Source organism: Tiliqua scincoides, chromosome 6 (genome assembly GCF_035046505.1).
Source record: "Tiliqua scincoides isolate rTilSci1 chromosome 6, rTilSci1.hap2, whole genome shotgun sequence".
Taxonomy (NCBI): Eukaryota; Metazoa; Chordata; class Lepidosauria; order Squamata; family Scincidae; genus Tiliqua; species Tiliqua scincoides.
This window is the reverse complement of record NC_089826.1, coordinates 73,834,143-73,849,036: the sequence shown is the minus strand read 5'-3', so window position 1 is coordinate 73,849,036 and position 14,894 is coordinate 73,834,143. Positions and strand designations below refer to the sequence as shown.

Genomic DNA, 14,894 nt, shown 5'->3' with positions numbered 1-14,894 from the left:
ATGAGTGTCATCAGAAATCATACTGATCACTGAACTTCTGTCTAAAACAGAAGTGGATTTTTGGATTCTTCTTGAGATAGACCATCGAGGAAAATCAAACCGGGGGGGGGGGGGGGATGAGTTTTGCAAATCCATCACTGAATATAACCTAAAGCAAAATTAAAAGCAGCTTGGAGGTGGAGCATCTCAGAAATTTTGGAAGGTGCCAAAGGATTTGTGATGAGATTAGATCAGTTTCTCAGTGGATTTTCATGTGTTTCTGTCAGATATAATTTCCATTTGTTGACAAGAGTTGTTCTTCAGATAGAGTCATATTCTAGGACCCAGTCGAGTTGATTTGCAGTGTTAAAAGTAGTGTCTGTTGTCATGAGCAACATATTGTGAGCAATGCAATTCATTTTGATATTTTGGCACAAATGACTAAGGGCCCAGTCCTATCCAACTTTCCAGCACTGGTGCAACTGAAATGCAGCCCCAAGGTAAGGGAACAAATGTTCCCATACCTCGAGGAGGCCTCTGTGACTGCCTCCCACTGGCATGGCTACACTGGTCCTAGAAAATTGGATAGGATTGGGCCTTTTATTGGGTCTTTTCCAAGCCCTTTTATATGTGTCCTTTTAGACATGTGGCTAAAGAAAATGATTGACACCAATACAATGAGGTCTCTTGTTATCTGGTGTGCTCCCTGGGGCATTTGGTGGGCCGCTGTGAGATACAGGAAGCTGGACTAGATGGGCCTATGGCCTGATCCAGTGGGGCTGTTCTGATGTTCTTATGTTCTTACAATCAAATTGTTCAAATAAAAAAATTAAGCTATTGATTATGATTGACCCCAGGCACGCTATTGATTCCAGTGGACAACAGATGGCCCAATCCTATAGGACAAATACTGTGGCAGATCTTGCAGTCTACTGCCTTGAGTGACACAGAGCCTCCAACAGGCTCCATGGAGCAAGAGAAGTAAGGGAACAAAGGCGAGAGTTAGGGACACAGCAGCTTCTTTCAGCTAGTGTGGGGCTTCTATTACAGCTGTGTGGCTGCACAGGTTACAAGGTCCCCCAGTCCAGGCAAATGGAAGGGACCCTCAATAGCAGTGCAACTGTTGTCTTTCAGGGAAGTGTCTCTGCCGTCACTGACTGATCTTTCTGTTATGGATCCCTGACATGTTTTCAGGCACCCTGCAGTTTCTAGAGACACAGTGGCTCCCAGGTACTGTGGCTCCCAGATGTTTTTCGGCCCAATCCAATCCTTCCCTACCTGTCAGGGCTACAACAGCACCAAAATGGTGACCACTGTATTCTGTGGGGCCAGCAAAGTGGCACCAGGTCTTCTCATGTAAGGGTACCCTGTGTAACACCCAGGCAATCCCAATAGGTCTTCTCAGATCTGTGCCCACTCAATAGTGGAGCATATTAGGTTTCCCAGCCCAGGAGGGGTATAAGGATACGGCATCAGAGCCTGCCACCAACTTTGCCCCCCTCCCAGGCTGTTCCCCTCCTTCCCCTGCCCTCCCCTTTCCCAGTTCTTCCCCCTACCTGCCCTCTCCCCTGCCCCTAAAAGCCCTGCTGCTGGCTAGCGGCTGTACTCACTGCTGGGAGCATTCACTTTCAGACTCTGAGGTCCAGCGTCGACTGGCACTGGGCTCAGCGCTGACAGTGGGTTGTTAGTTCTGGCCCAGGTTGGCGGTGCCTGTGGAGTCCTGGCACCACGGCCCATAGGATTGGGCCCAGTGGTGGGATTCAGCAGGTTCTCACCTATTCTATAGAACCGCTACCTAATCCAGCTGTTGGTTCTAAGAACCGTTTGCTGGCCAGGGAGCTCGCGCCTTGAAATGTCAGGGCTAACCCTCCTGGGGGCAGCAGCCATGCGGGGCCAACCCATCCCAGGGGAAAGGGGGTCGCTCCCAGCGGGTGCCGAGGCTGCTGGGGCTGAAGGGGCGAGCCAGACACGGCCAACTGGAGTCTCCCGCGACGCGGCTGCTGCTCACCAGCCCTTGCGAGCTCACTTTCGCAGCTCCTGCGAAAGGGCACGAATGGCCGGCGCACCCGCAGATGCAGCCTGCTGACGAGGGTGAGAGAAGCAACCCAGCTGCCCGCCCCGCGTCTCCCCTCCCTGGCTGAGCTGGCTGACTGGCGAGTAGACTGCTCCTCCGCCTGGAGGCTCCTTGGGCTCAGCTCTCCCGGTTGGTCAGGGGTGCAGGCAGGACAAAGAGGAGGGCGCCGGAGCAGCTCCCATCTAAAGAGTTCAATGGGTCTTACTCCCAGGAAAGTGTGGATTGGATTTCAGCCTTTGACCAGAATCCTATGCATATCTACTCAGAAGTAAATCTCATTATAGCCAATGGGGCTTATTCCCAGGAAAGTGGAAGTAGGATTGCAGCCTTAGGGCACAATCCTATGCATGTCTACTCAGAAGTAAGTCCTATTGTGCTCAGTGAGGCTTTCTTCTAGCACCTGTGCAGTCACAATGCAGCCCTGAGGTAAGGGAACAAATGTTCCCTGTCCCACACCACAGGATGCAATAGTGCATGCGCTATTGGTACAGCTGCACTGGCACTGGAAAATTGGATAGGATTGGGTCCTAAGTCCTCTTAACTGTAACTTTCCAGCACCAAGTCCTGGAGGTCTCCTTGTGACAAGGGAATGTTTGTTCCCTTACCTCGGGACTGCAGTGTGGCTGCATTGGCTCTGGAAAGTTGGATAGCCCTTAGGCTGCAATCCTACTCACACCTGGGAAGCAAGCCCAATTGACTATATAATGTGATTTACTCCTGTGTAGGCTTGCATAGGATTGGGCTGCTATTCCCAGGCAAGTGTGCTGAGGATGGTACAGTTAGCATTGCTCCTTCTCTAGCAGAAAAGTTCCTTTAGGTTATTCTCCACCCCCACCCCCATGCAAGCGAAATGGCAGGCTGACTAGAAATTGAAGATTTTTTGAACCAGTTTGCAAATTGGGTTTAGGTCTAATAAAGAAGAACTGGAATGAAGCACTGGGAAGAACTTGTGATCAGGGTGAACCTCAAAACCTGCAAGGCTCATTACATGTTTTCATTTTTAGGCTGGGTTGTGGGTGCTTGGGCACCTACACAGCTGCAACACTTTCGAAGGCCTGTGGTGGGGAGGTTCTGCCTCACCTGTCTCCCCACCCACTGCAGGCTCCTGCTTTGCACTCCCTGGTCAGTAGCAGCCCTCAAACTTGTGGGAGACTTGCCACTAGAGTAGACCAAAGTGATGGGTATCTGCTGTTGCCTGTCGGAAAGCAACCTAGAAGAACAGTCCCCTCATAGTACTTTTTTGCTCATTAGTGAAACTGTCCTTCAAGGCTGCCGTTCTCTCTCAAACCCTGGAAGTCAACAACTCCCCTTGAACTTGTTGTGCTTCTGAGTAGACGTGCATTGGATTGTAGAGTTGGAAGTTGGAGGGGGAAGCTTTAGAGTTCACTGGAATTCTTTTTGGGGCTGGGTGGTAAAAGCAATAGAGCAGCATTTCTCAACCAGTAGTACTCATACCACCAGTGGTACTTGAGGTGGTGCCCAGTGGTACTCATGGCAGGACCCCCCCCCCCCCCCGCAGACCTCCACTGCCTGGCAGTGAGACCAGCAGTACGATGCAACAAACAGTGGTAGGAGGCTCAGTTCTGCTTTTCTTGCACTCAAAAAAGCCCTCCCATCTACCCTGGGAGCCCAATCCTATGCATGACTACTCAGAAGTAAGTTCCATTATAGTCAATGGGACTTACTACCAGGAAAAAGTGGATAGGATTGTAGCCTGAGCCTCTTACCATGGTTTGTTTCATCATGTCTGGCCTCTTAGTATGGAAATAACTGGTGATAAAGTCATTCCAGTTACACTTCCCAGAGGTGGGCCATGCAAAATGGTACAGCGGGTGAGAGGCAGATGCTGAGGAATACTGTAATAGAACGAAAAAAGAAGGGGAGATGTAAAGATGTTACTATGCTGTTGTTGCTTTTGGTTGATGGTGAGGTGTCAGACTATGTGCTCAGTGCACTTTTGCTGACCAGATGTTCACCACTAAAAGTGAACCAGATCCTTGAGAGGATTGACTGCTCTGGTAAAAATCACCAAGTTCCCACCGAGAAGGAAGGTGGCCCAGCTCAAAGCCCAGTGCAGAAGTTGGTTTGTGCAAATGTGAAGGTGCTATGCTGCTGTGGTGTCTCCAGAGGTTGGTAACCTGGAGCCCTGGCAGTTTCCACCTCCTCTTCTTGGTGCCTTCCTGGTTTCATTATACAACTGCCTTGAGAATTCAAGAAAAAATGTCCATTTGAAGTGTGCATTTCAGCAGCATGTTTATCCTCCTTGGAAACTAGTGGCCAGAGGCCTGTAAGTATGACTATAGAGGACAGAATTGCAGCCTTGCAATTTGGATTTAGACATTGGGTTAAAGTTACAGTAACTTGGTTAAAGTTACAGTGCAAACCTATGACTGTCTACTCAGAAGTAAGTTCCATTATGTTCAATGGGACTTACTCCCAGGAAAGTGTGTACTGTACAGTATAGGAGTGCAGCTGTACTTTTTCAACTTCCTTTGCAGCAGACAATTGAAGCTGAGTTGCTCATTGCTCATTAGGACACAGAAACTGTTGTTAATTTATTTGAATCCCACCACTGATTGGGCCCTTAGTTTCTTATGGAGCTAAGGTCTTTTAACTTCTCAAACAGGTGCCAATTTGAAGTGAATTTGAGACTGGGCACAAACTGCGCCTTGTTTAAGTGCTTGTTCCATGAAGTATTGTGTTTACTTCAGTGTGTTTTAAGTTGCCTAGAGAACTCAATGTGAGACTGTAATACATTTCCATTGGAGGGTTAAGGGTCTTCAAGGCTTCCTGCTATGCTACAGCAGTCCATTATTTCTGCTCCCCTCCTAATAACAGTGCTATGATAAAAATTACAGTGTGACCAGCCACAAGTTTCACCTTTCTTTGAAGGGAACAAAGATTTGCATTCCAAGACCGACAGGCTACCAAACACCCAGCTTACCTACACATGGCATTAATGAAATAATAGGCTAGCATAACGTAAATGGCCTAGGATATGTTAAGAGGTAGTGTGGCCACAGAAATGTCACCTGCTGAGACATTCCAAGCAAATTTGACACTACAGCGGAGACATTACAAGGGAGACAAATCAGTGTGAAATAAGACTTGCAGCGCGCTCCTATATATATCTATGCACACAGCAGGAGTCCCATGGTGTTCGACCCCTCTTGCATATCCTCTTGCATTTAGCAGGGGGAGAGCAACTGTCCCTTTTTACCCCAGTAGGGAGTCTTTTCCAGTAGCTGTTTTCAGAGTCCAATCCTAAGGGCTGTAGCGCTAGTGGTACACTTGTACCGCCAGTGCTGGGTGTTGCAAATGTGCCATAAAGCACGTTGATGGTACTGGGGGAGGAAGGAGCTTTGGCACTGGGCCTCAGTGCCAGAGGATGACAAGGAGCTACCCCCGTAACTAGTACAGCCAGATGGTGATGTGGCTTTTTGGGGAGGCATTCTGGGTTGGTGGAAGGTGGGGGGAAGGACTGGCCCAGGAGGGGGTAGGAGCAGTGGAGGCCTCCTTCGCTGGATCCTATATCCCGTGATGAACTGCAAAGCCTGACTCAGGGCTTCTCTAGTCTGCAGCAGTAAAATATCTGGTGCGGACATGAGTAGCCACAGGGCTACTTTCCTCAGGGGAAGGGAACAAAATTCACCTTCCCCTGAGGAGTCTTCCAGTGACCTCCCTGGCCCAATTGGATGCAGCAGTAGTCATTTTTTGAGCCACTGCACCCAGCGGAGTCAGGAGCTTGGGCTGTCCAAGTCCCTTCTGTGTCTTTTTTTCAGATTGTGAGCCCTTTGGGGTCAGGAGACTATTTATTGATTTATTTTGCTATGTAAACTACTTTGCAAACTATTATATTTTTTAATTGAAAAGTGGTACATAAAACAACAAACAACAATAACAACAACAACAACAACAAATAATAATAATAATAATAATAATAATAATAATAATAATAATAATAATAATAATAATAATAATAATAAAAACAGCAATACATATTATGAAAAAATATGTGAATATCTTACAGTCCTTGGGAAGGACCCAATATTCAACAGACCAAATCCAACCATCGATAGGTGGGCTGTGCACATTTATAATGATAATACTCTGATACAGAGATTTCTATACTCTATGTATTTTGTATGAATGCAGAAAAATGCATATTTAAATATGTACATTGCAACATAGCATTGCAGCAACTGCTTGGATTAAAAGTAGGTGAAAGAAGAAGGAACAGAGTTACCCTGTAGCTGTGGCTCATAAGAGCGGGGCCAGATCCAATGGGTTGAAACAATAGGGAAGTAGATTTAGGCTAGACAGGAGGAAGAAGTTCCTAACTGTAAGAGCTGTCCAGTTCTGAAACATTCTGCCTCATGCAGTAGTGTACTCTCCCTGATTTGAGATTGTTCAGCAGTGGCTGGATGGCCCACCTATCAGGGATGCTGTAGTAGCCTGTGCTGAGCAGGGGGTTGGGATAGATGACCTCTGAGATCCCTTCTGACTTTAACATTCTGTGAAAGTAAATAGTTGCAAATAGTATTTATATACTTTTTTCAGTGATGGGGAAAGCAAACTGAGGAGTTTTAGGGCGCAACCCTAACCCCTTATGTCAGTGCTTTCCAGCACTGACATAAGGGCAATGCAGCTCTGTGGTAAGGGAACAAACATTGCCTTACTTTGAGGAGGCCTCCGTGAGTGACACCCAACTGCAGTTGCAGCACACGTCCCATTGGCACTGCTATGCCAGCGCTTTCCAGCACTGACATAAGGGGTTAGGATTGCTCCCTTTAGTGGAAGAAAGCAGAACAGAAACTGTATGAAATTCAGTTGAAACAGGAACAGAGAGATCTGTCCTTAACTGTCATCACTGAGAACTGGTGTTCCTGTCAGTTCTGGCTCAGCCACTTTTTATATCCAATTGAAACAGTGGGATGGGCACATCAGGAAACAGCCGAGCCCTGCACCTTACAGCCTCTTCACACTCAGAATATTGTCCCAGAGGCCCTCAATTTTCTTGTTTTGAAATGTGCCTGCCTGGGGGTGCATGTTGGCAAACTGCATCCAACACCTTACAGGGGGAAACATGCCCACGTGAAGACGGCCCCTTCAGCGGAGAAATCATTTCTCGACTGTGGATAAATCGGTACCTGCTGAGATCTGAAATTGACTTCCTCGGATCCAGTGATGGTCGTGCCACAACTTGGAACGAAACTCTAATAGCTGATAATGGTCGGGAGCCAATTCCACTCGCAAGTGCTCTTCAAATGTGAGCAATGAAAAGCCGAGGATAAATCATAGGAACATGGGAGACCACTAGGAAATTGGAGGCGTCCTCTTTCAAGACTTTGAATTACATACTAGCTGCTGCTTTCTAACTAATCCAGAATGGGGCAGTAGGCACTTTAGTCACTCCTTGCCAGTTTTTTCTAGATATCCCAGAAGTACTTCAGAGGCATCGGATGAAGATGTCATACAGAGACATGGAGACGAGACCTTAATAGAGAGTACATTTTCATCCCTTTGGTAGTTCATTTAGTACATGATGTTCCTCTGTTACAGGGATTTTTTCTTCCCGTGGGCATTTTTCATCTAAAGAGATGACTTTGGACAGAGACATTCTCTTCATTTTTGTAAACGTAGGACCAAACGCTCACTACAAATGTGCTGAGCAGCTAAGAATAATATCTCTTCCCTGTCTAGTGCTACTATCCATTCCATCCGCATTGCCAGCAAATTACGTAGTATAACTTGCTGAGAAAAGTCGATAAACTTTTGTATTCGTTACAAAGTCAGGGACCCCGTTTTGAAATGCAGATTTAAATGCATTGCTGTAAAGGTGGGAGAAAAATAAATCTATTTTTTGGGTGGATTTTGGTCCTTTCCAAAGTTCGAAGTACAGAAAGCAGCGTTATGAGTTTTTATTCAAAACTGAATTATAAATTATAATTGCTTTAAAAGTGCACAAGGTAGGTAATAAAAAAGATAGTTTAAAAGTGCACTAGGCAGGTGTTCTTTGGAAGGACAGATACTGAAGCTGAAGCTTAAATACTTTGGTCATCTCATGAGAAGGGAATAAAATAAAAACCAAATACATCAGTTTTATTTCTTATTTATTTTTTTTCTCAGAAAATAAAAATAATATTTTTATTTTAATATTTAATACTTTTATCAATTTTTTTAACAAAAAGAAGTGCAGAAAGTGGTGATATGTGTTTTAATTCATTATCACCGTTTTCACCCATCTCTACAGATTGGGTATTTCTATATTTCCCATCCCTTGCCTGCTGATTCTACAATGATATGAAGGCAGCAAAAAATAAAATAGAATAATTTTTAAAAAATTAAAAACTCTGAAATCAGCACATTAAAAATCTAGATATATTAATCAACTTGCTACCTGCTACATGTCCAACCTTCAGATGAGTTTTGTCCCTATGCTATCATGCAATGGATATTTCATCCACATTTCTGGCATTCCAATCCTCCCTGCATGGCAATGCAGTGGCACCAACATGACCAACATAACACGGGTTTTGTCCTCTGGAGGCCTCCTTAGGGTAAAGGGACATTAGTTCCCTTGCCCCAGGAAAGCCCAGCAGTCACCATGGGCCAACTCAGAGCTGTGCCAGCTCTATAGCTGGTGCACGTGTGCATTGATCCATGTCAGAAGTTTAGGCCTGGGAAAGGGGTTTGGATACAATGCCACAGATGCCGCCAAGTCTACCCCCTTCTTAGGCTCTATACAAACACTTCCTGCCCTCATTGCATTTGATCATTCAAATAGGAAAGAGGAGAAGGAGAGGATTGGTCTAATGGCTGTTGATGTCACCATGGTCTTTATCTCTGCAATGGGCATCCTTTTCTTGATGCTCTTTTTAATGGGGGTTTTCCCTCCATGTAAAAACTTACAGGTGTCCCGAACATACCACAGGCCTATGAAATTGAGGTTCAGAAAATCCCCAAAAAAAATTATTATTGTTTTTTATATGAATTTGGGGTGCTGACTCCAAAAATGGCATCAGTTTTTCCTATCACGTCTAGTTTCAGAGGCACACAGGTTCAAACATTGCTTCTTCGTGAGTCAGCAATGGTGTAGACGCCCCTGTGAAATAATTCAGGAGGAAAAGGTGAACAACCAGATCTCCTTGGAATGTCACAGACTCCTGGAACTTCATTTTAGAAGCGTTGGCTATTATTGTCATAAAATTGTGAATTTTAATTCCACTTAAACGAGTACAAAGCATGCAAGTGGAGGGGGGTGGGGTGGGAAATCAAGGCAACCCGAGCCAAAGAAATGCATCCATCCAGATATTACCAAAAATTGCTGTCAGAAAATTTCTCCCATCCATAACTCTTAATTAGACTCCTCGGGGCATTTTCAATCACTCCAAGTTAAATTTGCAACATCAGAAACTTTTGTGTGGCTTCCAGGACTGTTCCCTCAAGATTCTAATGATTCAAAACTAATGATCATTAGATCCAATATGCTCTCAAAACTACAATCTTACTTTGTCATATTTGGCCTACTTCCTAGAACTATTAATATGCTTAATCCCATAGGTCACATTTTGAATGTTTCTTGGCAATTGAGGACATATCAGACACTCTCAGTGTTGTTTAAACACAAAATGTGCACCGGGTTGTGGGGGGGGAGAGGCAGCCCAGTTTAGAGACTGAAGAAGTGTAAGCAAATTTTGTTTTGGTTCTGCTTCTCCAGAAAGGGGAACACAGCATGCAAACCTGCTGCCTGAAATGATGATCAGAATACAGTAGCGGGGGAGGGGGGGAGGGAACAGAGCTGTAAGTCCCGCATGGCTCCTAAACTTGCCGTGTAAGCTGCCCCTCCCGCTTGCTCTCAGAGCCACTTTGAGGAGCAAAAGCAACGCAAAGGCGTCTCCTCCGTGTTACTTTTGCCCCTGGACAGGCTGGGAGAGTTAGGGGGAGGGGCAGCTTACATGGTGGGTTTAGAAGCCATGCAGTAATTACAGCTCTGGCCCCCATCCTGGCTCAGCTACTGATCACCCAGCCACTGGATAAGACTATGGGGGGGGGGGGAAATGAGGACTGTCTTACTGTTACCCTGCACGTGCCCGATCTCATCTGATCTCGGAAGCTAAGCAGGGTCAGGCCTGGTTAATACTTGGATGGGAGACCACCTTGGAATACCGGGTGCTGTAGGCTTGTACCATAGTCTTTCGAGACTGAAGGTTGCCAACCAATATGCCAGTATGCCAACCTTTGAGCACCTTTGAGGAAGTGTTTTGAGGAGGGCAGCAAGCGCTGTGATTTAGGCTTAGCAGCTGTCCCTTGCATCTGAACTACTCCAAAATGGAGCCATTCTGGAAGTGGGGTGTGTATATAGTGCTCAGGCACAAGGTTAGATGGTGATGGAGGGGACGACATCACCATGATGCCTGACACCAGGTGCCAGGATACCATTTTCTTCCAGAAATCCGTCCAATCCTCTTTTAAAGGCATCTAGGCCAAACACCATTACCACATCTTGTGGTGAGGAGTTCCACATATCAATTACACGAATTAATTTAAAAGAAATATTTTCTTTTATTTGTTCTAATTCTCCCGTTATTCAATTTGCAGCCAGTTGCAGGGAGAAAAGGGGGAGAGGTTTGTCTTGTAATATCTTAGACTAGCAAGTTTATTTCCGCATAAGTTTTTTGTAGTCTAGGCAATGGATGTCACCTGGTTCTGATGTTGTGTGAGAGGGGGGAAAAAAGATCCCTCAATTCACCCTATCCATCCCCTGCATCATTTTGTATGTCTCAGTCATGTCCACCCTCAGGCACTGTTTTTGTAGACTGAAGAGCCCCAAACACTGTAGCCTTTCCTCGTAAGGGAGGTGCTCCAGCCCAGTAATCATTTTGGTTGAGCCATAATCCTGACTGGTCAGAATGCATGGGGGGGCAGCTGGTATGTGTATAGGACTTCTCTTCAGTGGCATTGCTAAGGGGGTGTGGAGGTGTGTGGGCCACACCAGTTGACACGTGAAGGGCGGTGACACCACTACTGGTCAAAATTTCTAAAATTATAGTATTTTTGAATAATACCATCATGTTATATATCAATCGAAGCATAATTTCATGCAGAATACAATGAAACAAATCTTGTTGAAATATCTCTATTCTGTCAAAAGTTATAGCAAAAAAACCAGCAGAGTGGGGCAATGTTACATCACCGCGCCCGCCACCCAGGGCATTTCTCCGTCCACTGCAGGGGAGGAGGTCCATCATAGGGGTGACACAATGGCCTCCCACACCAGGTGATGCAAACCCCAGTTGCACCACTACCGCTCTCAATCTAGCGCCAAATGCACAGCTGGTGGGTGCATTTTCTTTCTTGCATTCCTCTTCTTGAGAGGGAGTTGTGACAAAGAAACCATTCTTTTTGATTTCCCATTCAGTTGTTGGCTGGAGCAAAATAAACTGCAAGCAGCAAGAGAAAAACCAGAGCTTGGTAAAATGTTGAACAGCTTCACATTTTGAGTCCAGAAGCATGTGCCTCTCCTCCGTTAGCTTTTGATCAATATTGTCAATCCTGCTCCTCATTCTTTTGTAGCTCTTTTAAATTGCTTTATTTGTGTGTTTGTTTGCCCTCATTTGACACTTCCCCTGTCATTTTGGAAACAGAGATTGCCGGTCCAGGTTAAGAAAACGGTTATCCGGTTGGCTTTTAATTCTGACATAATAAACATATCTGCTTTGCTTCGAGAGACAAAGCAAAAAGGGAGTGCCTCAACAGCAAGCTCTTTAACAGGTTTAAAAAGGCCCCTGCCAATTGTCAGCTGTAACAAACCTTGAATGCTCAACAACGGAGAGCATTTTTTGATCTAGGGAATAATGTAGCACAGTGTTTGTGCAACTACCTGAATCATTACAAAGACCAAAATGTAGCAAAGGTCATTGTGCATCTGGAATCAAAACAATGGATCTGTCCTATGAATGGTGATGTAGCTGGAGGAGGGCAGAGCACTCAGCCTGGCAGGGAAGTGGATGAGCAGCCCCTCCCTTCAGAGCCATTCCCGGTGGGGGGGGACGACAAAATGGAGCTGTATGGCTCAATTTTGTCCCTCCCACTGGGAATGGCTCCAAAGGGAGGGGCTGCTCATCCACCTCCCTGCCAGGCTGAGTGCTCCGCCCGCCCCTCCAGCCACGCCACCGCCTACGAATTCTGGTCATCAAGGTGAAGCCTTCAGGATATGACAGCCAATGTGTCTCCCTGAGATATGTTTTAACTTATGCATGCGCAGGAACATCAAAGTATGTTACTGCATACCATACGTCAAAGCAACTTTTAATAAGCCTGTTTGTTTGTTAGAAGGTAGAATACTGATACAGTGGCACTGCTGGAGAGTCTTGTCCACTGGTGGTGATGCCCCCTGGGATGCGACACCCCCTTACCATTGCAGTGCAGTGGTGGTTTCAGGCCCACCGGCACCAATTGTGTAGGGATGGCTATATGGCCTGCCAGAAATAGTTTGGCAGAGACATAATGGTATCATTGTGTCATATGTACACCACCAAATTGCTTTGGGGAGAGGGTCATTTGTGACCATTCAGAGCCATAGGTGGGTTGGAGGGTCAATTCACTGCCAAAGATGGCATGGAGATCCTCTCGCCAGTGGATAAGGTAATGCACCTGTCAACCCCCATCCCATCCCAGGGCATGACACCTGGGCAATCTGCTCCATCATGTGCTCCTTTTAGATCCAGCACTGACGGGACAGCTTCCTGCCAGCACTGCTCACTTGCTGGGTGTCACAGAGCACTTTACAGCATTATTGTGACACCTTAGGCCTGCACCCTAGGCTGGCACAGTGATCATTGCGCCGGCGATACTCTAGGTTAGGACTGTGTCATGATTTTCTTACTTCTCTCACCCTTCTGTGTGTGAGAAGGAAGCAAATCTAAAAACACTGAACGGGACCAGTTTCTGTCGCATAAAAAATGTGTCTAGCCTTCCCATTAAGGTTACAAGCAAATCATATTAATCTTTACTGTTTCGGCAGTGTCAGAATGTACATTTTTGCCTGTAGGAATTACTGTGTCATTCTATAATGCTGACGGGGCATTAAGAACAGGGCTGTTTGCTGTTTACGCCAAAGCTGAGCATAGCCGGAAGGATTAGAATCATTCCAATCTTTTAATGTATTATTCTGTTTCAGAGAAAAATCTTACCACGTCATCAGGTTCAGCATCTTCCATCGACAGTTTCTTTGGTAAAAATATACGTAAACTTAAATACAGAGTATACGGGGAGAAAAACCCATGAATCGCTATCGTTTGATGATCTTGCTTTCATCTGCGTGATTAAAAGGCAATGATGCTCAAAATGGAATATTTGCAAGCATTATTTTTCCAATTGCCTTCTCTGGGGGTAAAAAAAAGAATCCAAGTTAAGCCTGATGTCTGTCAGATAAGAGGATACAATGAATGGTTTCAGGCTCTGATATTGGACTTATGATAATCCCCTTAGAAATTAAAGTAGTATTAAAAAAAAAAAGATCCACAGTTGCTGAGATGGGTGTTGTTAAAGATTTCCGTAGTAGGAGTGGAGCTAAATACAGAAATGGGTACATTTCAAATAGTCTAACAACAGTTTTCAGATGTACCATAATAAAGCCCCCCCCCCAAAAAAAAATCTCCAGCCCAGCACCCTATGCTTTTAGTGATTTGATGCGCTAAATGCATTTCTGCTCCAATAATTTCATGTTGTAGGGGCTACATATATTCCTAAATAGGTCTTGGACAAATACAAATGCCGGCTGATAGTTACTTAAGATGTTGCATTTTGTACAGCATAGTGGGCATTAAGGCCTGGGCTCCAGTGGAGTGAGTGAGTCAATGAACTTAACACAACCTTCACGGGAAATAAATAGGTAAGTGTTGTGCTTTCAGAACTTTTCTATTCGGAGACATTTTTTTGTCATTAGCAGATTGGAGTCAAGGTGCAGCATCCAGAGACAGAGATGTGTTACCCAGTTGCAGGGAGAAAAGGGGAAGAGGTTTGTCTTGTAATATCTTAAAGACTAGCAAGCTTATTTCCGCATAAGTTTTTTGTAGTCTAGACAATTTCATCAGGTGCATGAATGTGCAAAAAATGCAGCAAAATTAAAGCAGAGGAAAGAGCCATAGGCATGTATTTCATAATATATCATATAGAAGAAAGATAGTAGATCCCAGTTTAACACAGTACGTATACTGTGGAACTCCTTGCCACAGGATGTGGTGATGGTATCTGGCCTAGATGCCTTTTAAAGGGTATTAGACAAATTGCTAATTTGTCCATCACAGCTTGCAAGTCATGATAAGTACAACCTCCTGGTTTTAGAAGTAGGCTACCTCAGAATGCTAGGTGCAAGGGAGTGGCATTCTTCTGTGCTTGTACAAGATACACAAGTATCTTGTTCTCTTGTGTACTCTTTGAGGCATCTGGTGGGCCATTGTGAGATACAGGAAGCTGGACTAGATAGGCCTTTGGCCTGATCCAGTGGGGCTCTTCTTATGGTTCCCAAACTGTGCACCGTGGTGCCTTAGGGTATCCCTGATCACTCCTCCTACTGGTTCTACCAGATGACACCATCTTGGATCTCATGATATTTGTGTGTAGTGAGTCCCGCTGTGTTCAATGGAGCTTACTCCCAAAATAGTGTGCCTTAGCCCTTTATTCTCAGATCAACAAATTACAATTTAGTCCAATAACTCAATTCACATAGAATGTTGAATAACAGGGAATGCGCTGGTCATTTCTTTAGAACTCTGAGGCCTTTCAACTCTGTTGAGTTGTACCATGACAATTCTATCTATATGTGCATATAAAATGA

The 14,894-nt window shown here is 45.2% G+C and overlaps 1 pseudogene; it reads left to right on the top strand.

Annotated features, from left to right (window-relative positions):
• Nucleotides 1-10,115: 10,115 nt before the first annotated feature.
• Nucleotides 10,116-10,237, top strand: LOC136656387 (5S ribosomal RNA; annotated as a pseudogene).
• Nucleotides 10,238-14,894: the final 4,657 nt, after the last annotated feature.